This window comes from Octopus bimaculoides, chromosome 2 (assembly GCF_001194135.2).
Source record: "Octopus bimaculoides isolate UCB-OBI-ISO-001 chromosome 2, ASM119413v2, whole genome shotgun sequence".
Taxonomy (NCBI): Eukaryota; Metazoa; Mollusca; class Cephalopoda; order Octopoda; family Octopodidae; genus Octopus; species Octopus bimaculoides.
The window spans coordinates 106462629-106470468 of record NC_068982.1 but is presented as its reverse complement, the minus strand read 5'-3'; positions in this window follow the sequence as shown (position 1 = coordinate 106470468).

Genomic DNA, 7840 nt, shown 5'->3' with positions numbered 1-7840 from the left:
TATATATATATATATATATGCACAGGCATTATATTAACGTCTATGTTTAAATGGATTCGTGTAGATCTGACCTCGATCCACTTATGCTGTAGTCGACAACACAGCCATCTCATATCCCCTCCTTTTTAAGATGAACCTGAAAATCATTTCCGTATTGTTTAATAAGGAAAATCTTTAAAACTTTCAAAACAGCCACTTACATGAATATAATCTAATATGGATAGGCACACTAAGATACACACACACATACACATATGGGAAAACTCACACAAGCAGTTTAATAGGGTCTGTGAGCGGAACAGGAAATTCTTGAGAAAGATATGCATGTCAAGAGAGGACTGGTTGAAGAATCTGTCAGAGAGTGAATGCAGCAACGTACACATTCATAGACACATGAACTTATTTAATCCATCAGACCACCACATATAGGAAAGTAGATGTTAAGCTTAATTTAACCTCTTTGAGATTAAGTGGATGTGTACGCTCTACAACCGGGAAGTGATATCGAGAAATGAAATGAAGGTCAGCCTAAAGAAATATAATGGCAGATTTAAATGTTAGCAATCAAGTAGGAACATTGAGATATGTTCAAAATTACGCAGTCAGAAAAAAACTGTGACTTTTAATGTAGTTTTGAATTCTAAGTGTTTTAAAAGGGATTTTGTGATAATCATGTATTTTTCAGACGTTAATTTGGTAGAATTCTTAAGACATGGCACAAAAATACTTTACCATATTTTTTTTTTTTTTGCATGTTATGTTCTGAACTCAAATCTGACCGAGGTTACTCTCAAGTATCAGGAGTAATTTAGTTATTTTGACTGATGCTGGTGACATCCAAATTTTTCGATGAAGAAAATCCAACTGGAAGTACTGTATTAACTTTCTTAATGCTGGTTATGCTTTAAGAGTGGATGAAGGTATAAACACCAATAGCCACTGTATTCTTGTAAAGAGCAGGGAACCTTTGGTGTTATCAACTTTGAAAGATACAGTGATGGAACAATGTTAAAAGATCGAGATATGTAACTTGTCTGGCACAAAGCTCGACGAACGTTGACAATAATAGAATAAATAACAAGGTGGCTAGAGTAGGATTACCTTGGGTTATGTCTGTTCAGCAGGAGCTGACCTGTAACTAAATTACAGTATCAACAACAAGAACATATTTACTTATATTTTTATGTTTCTATGGGATCGAGGGCTGCATATCTGATGGCCGGCATCTTATTGTTCAAAGAGTTAAGAGGTTGACAACTTATTTATTTATCAATTATAATTACAGATAAAGGAAATAAATAAATAATCAGTTAACTATGAATATGATTTATTTCTAGAATTTGATTGGTAGCAGGGAAATTGCAGGAACTGTTTTGCAAAATGTCAAAATCATTGCAACTGAAAAGATTTTTGTAACAGTTCAAGTTAAGTCTTTAATTTGAAGGAGTAAAAATTGGCTCCACGGGATTACGTGATTTCTCCCATGCATAATTCTATTCCATGAGCAGAAATATGTATACAGGAACAGATACAAATTTTTCCGAAAATTTGTGAAAGGAATTGATACAGAAATAACTTAATATTTCGGAGTCACATGATGGTTTTGCAAGGAGTACTTTCACGGAGAAACCCCTTCGCATTTGCTGTCTATTTTTCCTCCAACTCCATATACAGAGTAAATCTCTTAAAACTATTTCTATTTAGTCTACAAGGTCCCCCGCTACGTGGATATACACGCCAACTGCAGAAGCATTTCTAATCTCTTCATATCAATAGGATCACAAGCATTCTCAGAGTAGCTTTTTCCCACCAGCCTTATCAATCTCTTCCCACCTCTCAGAGTTATACTAGTCTTTGAAAACATTCGACATACAGTATGTCCCATTCCTAGAAACAAAACATATAACTCTCTCTCTCTCTCTCTCTCTCTCTCTCTCTCTCTCTCTCTCTCTCTCTTAGTAATCGTTCGACAGCTCTTATTTCCAACATTTCAAAGTTGATGAAAACAGTTATTAAAAGCAAACTTTTACTTCACCACAATCGTTCCTCTTTAATGAACACCAGAACAGCCTTCGTAAATCCAGATCTACTGAAAAGCTTACTTTTCTAACTCACTCAGTGGTAGATCATTGCCCACGAGGAATTTTGGGGAAAAAATAACAAAGCATTCAGCCGTGTTTATCACATCAATTTCCCAGGAAAACTGCCTACCGATAGATTCTTTCCATTTCTCACGTCTTTGCTCAGTAGCTTCTGTCATATCACGCTATCAAAGTACGTGTTAATAGAGGCTTCAAAGAATCACAGTTTATCAACTCAGATGTAGTCCAGGAGTCTTGTATAATGTGGATCACACTCGATCTCATTTTACACTAAAAACCTACTTGCTCTCAACTCCAGCATCTGCTACTAACCAAATGACCCAACGACCATTTATCCATTACCTTCCATACCGAAGCGTCACACATGTAACTTAAATCACGACGAACTCGCAGTCACTATGAAGAGAGATATCGAAAACTTTTTCCATTGGAGATGATCACCTACGCTCCGAGTTTGCTGCTTTAGGGTGTTCGTTTAAGAAAATGAATACACCTATACATGTATGTATGTATGTATGTATGTATGTATGTATGTATGTATGTGTGTATATGTGTGTGTGAGTATGCGTGGGAGTAAGTGAGTGCATGTATGTGTGTATGTGTGTGTGTGTGTGTGTGAAACTTTTGAGAATAAATTTGAAAGGAAACGAATTTCACGTAAAACATCTTGGAATAGTTAAAAGTTAACGCTAAACACGCATACACCAACTTCCCATTTTGCCGTCCGAGGGATTTCCTTTTCCGTCTAACACACAAATATTTGCTTTTTTCTCTTAGCCAAATGCTTAAGATGTAGAAAAGCAAGAGGAAACAGATTTCAAAGTGACAGGAAAGGAACTCCAAACTGAAGTGGATTAAGTTTAAAAGGATTATATTTCGATTCTGAGCAACCCAGTTAGTCTTGTATGGCTTTAGATGTAGTCGTTTAGAATATTTAAAAAGTGAAAAATATAAAACGGTATTGTAAATACGGGATTCAGATGAAGAATTCGAATGACAACGGAATAACAATGAAAACTATCCTAACAAAATATAAAGATAATTTCTCTGTTTGAGTTTAGGAAAGTACCTGGGTCGTGTGAATTGTTTAGAATGATTCTCCACTCCGCTGAGTAGAGCCTGCATCTTCTACTCACATTCAAATATGGCCCAGAATCTTTCTGCGGTTTCCAGGTGATGTTTACTCTCTTAATCGCCATATTAGCTGGCTATAGTTGTAAAACTTTAACTCTCTTTGCTTTTAAAAGAGGATCGGTGATTATTCAGTCTCGCCATATTTCTGTGTATGTGTCGTTCTATTGGTGTTGGTTGACACTATCTCTGCTCCGTCGACCACGACTTCTGTATTGCATTGATCATTCACTGGGCTGTCACTGTAAACTCTTTATAAATATCCTGCTTCTGTGCGCGACTTTGAGGTAAGTGCACAGACACTAAGTGTCTTTTAGACACTAAGTGCACAGATGAACGAAGCTTTTAAGATATGTCTGTTGAATATTTTCCTATAACTATGGCTCTGTATAAAATGTTTATCTACGAATCTGAGGAAGGTCTCTCCCACTCGGGTTTTCACAATGTATGAGAAGGTTGACGAGAAAGCAGGCAGTTAACTTTTTGGCAGCATCTTCAATTGGGGTGTCAGGGCTGGGCATAGCACTAGCTACCAGAGTCACATTATAAGAGGAGCCGCTGCTTTGAAGACATCTTTATTTAGCGGAGAGGTTCAATATCTTACGACTGACACCGTTTACAAGGTTTTTAAGCACTATAGGCGAGTGACAACTTTTTGCTTGGTTTGCAGTAGAGCTTGCTGAACCTGTGTGTATACACAAGCACACACATATATTTATATGTATGCATGTCTTTTCTATTTTTTTTAGTTATTACAAACCTTTCACTGAGGAGGGAGCCGGTTTCCAACAAAGATACAAAGCTCCATCTTTGGGATGTAGTTAACACAGACAAATTCACATTTGGAACTTGAGAAAAGTCTTGCATATTTTTAATGTTCCACTCACAATTTGCACTTGTAATGTACGAATTAGCCGGTCGATTTCTCTTTCTGAAAATCCCAGTTTATCGACATTCTCCTTTAAGCATTTACTAACAAAGCCTAGTGTTCCAATTATTATTGGTATGAATATGAATTTATAGTCTGGATATAGAAGCTGGAGGTTTCGAAGCAGTTGTCCATAGGTATCTTCTTTTTCTTTGATTTTCAAAGAGATATTTATATCTGCAGGGCAGCTGACCTCTATGATGGTACATACCTTTGCCCCTCAGTCCCAAACAACAATATCCGGCCTGTTATGTTTACATTTGACAGAAGTTTTGATGGGAATATTCCACCAGTATTCCTTGAGTTGGTGTTTATGAATGTATTCCACAACAGAGGGATTTTCTAAGTTTATTTCAGGACAGTATGTATGTATATGTGTATGTATGTATGTATGTATGTATGTATGTATGTATGTGTGTGTGTTTATGTACATATGCAAATTTCTGACAACGTATGGCTGAACACCGTTTTTAGTGCGTACACTTGACTGGTATTTTATTTCATCGAACCTGAAGGGATGAAAAGTAAAGTTTATCTCGGCAGAATTTGAACTTAGGACGTAAAGAGCCGGAACAAATGCTATGTCTGATGTGATAACGATTCAGCAATCTCGCTGCTTTATCACAGTTATTACTTGATAGTTATTTTTATGGCGTTCACAAAGGTGAAAGTCGGTGTCACTCATAGCAGAAATACTTCCAACACAAAACGTGAAAGCATGTAATACTCCGACTTGTTGGTAGCCTCAGGCCAGCGCTGATGGAACAGCCATGTGGCGTAATTAACTGAACAACGAGGTGCGAACCACAAATCTATCTTCTTAGGTATACCATCTCTCTGTTGAATCGTGGATGACGTTGTACAATCTGACATGCCGTGATGAATCATACCTAGACTAACGAGGCATGCTCCGAAATAATCTTCCAGGTTTTCGATTTCAATTCTCAGATATGAGTATTTCATTTCCTTTACCATACTAAAGTTATTGAAAGTTATGGCGAATCATATTGGGTTGCCCGGAAAGTTCGTGCCGATTTATAGTAGCTTACCTTTCGACTTATTTGCCATGAAATCACCTCAGTTCTGGGAAGAGGGTATTTTCAAGTTCAAGGAAAGATGGAGACGCACTGTGCAACAAAATGGTTCATATGTGGTTGATTAAAAATGTAATGGCAAGTATTTATTGACCTTTTTCTTTCCTTTAAAAATCGGCACGAACTTTCCGGACAACCCAATATTTATAACAGGGTTTCAATTGCCGGTTTGGGTCATTATTCTTGGATTTTTTTTATATGGTTGAGGTGTGACACCACTTAATCGTACACGAAACTGAAGACACAGTCTTTGACAACTTGATATTGTTTCAAAACTTTAAACCAGACACTCGTAAAGTCGAAACTCCCTTTTACTCTTTCCTTATACATTTGAGGTCTAATTCTTCGGAAAGAAATTGATATTTAACAGCATATGAATTCATTTGGATTATTTTGTCTCTTTTTAACCCATCTTACTCAATACGGCTAGCAACACTTTTATGGTAGCTAATGCAACCGCAGTTACTTCTCATACAGCCACACTTCTAATAACTAGACAATCTCTTTATTTCTGAAGCCTTCACTTAAAATTTATGGATCCGACACTTGCCACATGTCACGGATTTTACTTCATTGTCAAAATAACAATGAAATGCATTCTTTCTTGCATATTTTATGACTTTCCTTGTTTTGTTTGCTTCATCCCTTCTCCTTCTCCTCCCGTCCCCTCCTCCTCCTCCACTTCTTCTTGTTCTTCTTGTTCTTTTTGTTCTTCTTGTTCTTGGTCTTGTTGTTGTTGTTGTTGTTGTTGTTGTTGTTGTTCTTCTTCTTCTTCTTCTTCTTCTTCTTCTTCTTCTTCTTCTTCTTCTTCTTCTTCTTCTTCTTCTTCTTCTTCTTCTTCTTCTTCTTCAACGCCATCCTGCCGGGGTACCAGTGAAGTACTGAGGTCTTAAGGTTAGTCTTCTATTATAATTCCATTCGCATCGAGGATGCTTCATGGAAATATTGAATCCGCTTCGCTTCTTGACTGGTATATTATTTTATCGACCCCAGAAGCATGAAAGGCGAAGTAGATTATGACAGTGTTTCAACTTGGAACATAAAAGACTGCAATAAAATATCGCAAGCATCTTTTTATCTTTTTTTTATGCTCTAACGATTCTACTAATACATGACCCATTCTACCTATATCGACTACACTATCTCTAGCCAATGAAATAGCTAATATGTAGTATCCTCGACCTGGTAGAAATAGCAGCTAAATCTCCTTCAGATATCACAACCACGTCGTAAGAAAAGAAGGACCACACTGGAAAATGCAATCCCATATATTCGAAAATATCACATATCTCTTACAAATTCCCGTGTGAAATAATAAAAGTGATAAAATTAATTCTGAGTTCAATTCCTCCAAGGTCTACTTTGCCTTTTATGCTTTTGGAGTCGATAGAATAAGTACAAGTAGTAGGATTGATGTAATCGATTAGACCCACCCCATCAAATTGCTGGCCTTGTGCCTATAGTAGAAAGAATTATTATTGTTGTTGTTGTTGTTGTTGTTGTTGTTATTATTATTATTATTATTATTATTATTATTATTATTATTATTATTATTATTATTATTATTACTATTATTATTATTATTATTATTATTATCATCATTTCTTTTTATTTCAGCTTTTGTTGGAACCGCTGGAGTTTTGCATGCGGAACGGGCTTGCTGCCTGCAGTGTACGGTACCTAGCTATCTGTTCTTTTCAACAGTCTAATACTTTCCTGATTATTCTGGCCGTACCAAGAAGGCAAACCTTTTGTAACAGTTCTACTGAGCACTCTGTTCTGATCTCTTTTATATTCCTCTCGATGCCTTCTGATACTGTTCCCAAGGACTTAACAATAATTGGTACTTCTTCATTTTCCATAGCCGAGCTATTTCGTACTTAAGAGGGTTGTATTTATCTAGTTTTTCACCTACCTTCTTGACTATTCGTGGGTCAAAGGGGCACGCAACATCTACTATATAGCATATATATAGCACCTGATCTGTTTGGATTGGGAAATCCCAAAGGATTTTGCTAGTCTCCTACTCTGCTACTCTCTGCAATTTATGCTCACACCATGTCTTGGCTCTCTCTAGCCCTCAATTTTCACACAGTTTCCAATGTAGCACTTTCACTACTTTATCGTGTCACCACAACTTGTAAAAGTTTTGGGCAAATCTTGGGCATTCGTTCGTGATATGGGCAATGCTTTTGTCTATTATTATTTGAAGACAGGCACATTCCTATCTGGTCAAGCCCTCATCAAATTCTTCAAATATCTTTTGAAGAGGAAGGCGAGGGTAGAGATGGATGTGCTGCCTTCTAGTGAGTTTATCAGAAGGTGGTCAACAATGGCAAGACCGGTGAGACTGAATGGATCTACTCTGAATATGCTTTTCTAGGCAGGAGGAGAGATGCTGGAAGAGGGCACTTTTCCATGCCTTGGAGATGGCAGAGTAATCCAGGATTTTTGTGTGGGGTTTACCACGGGTTACCTTAAGTGGACTTACCCACTACAGGGGATTCTATTTATTTGTTTATTTATTTATTTATTTATTTATTTGTTTATCTATTTATTTATTTCGCTACTGTTATATCCTTTAA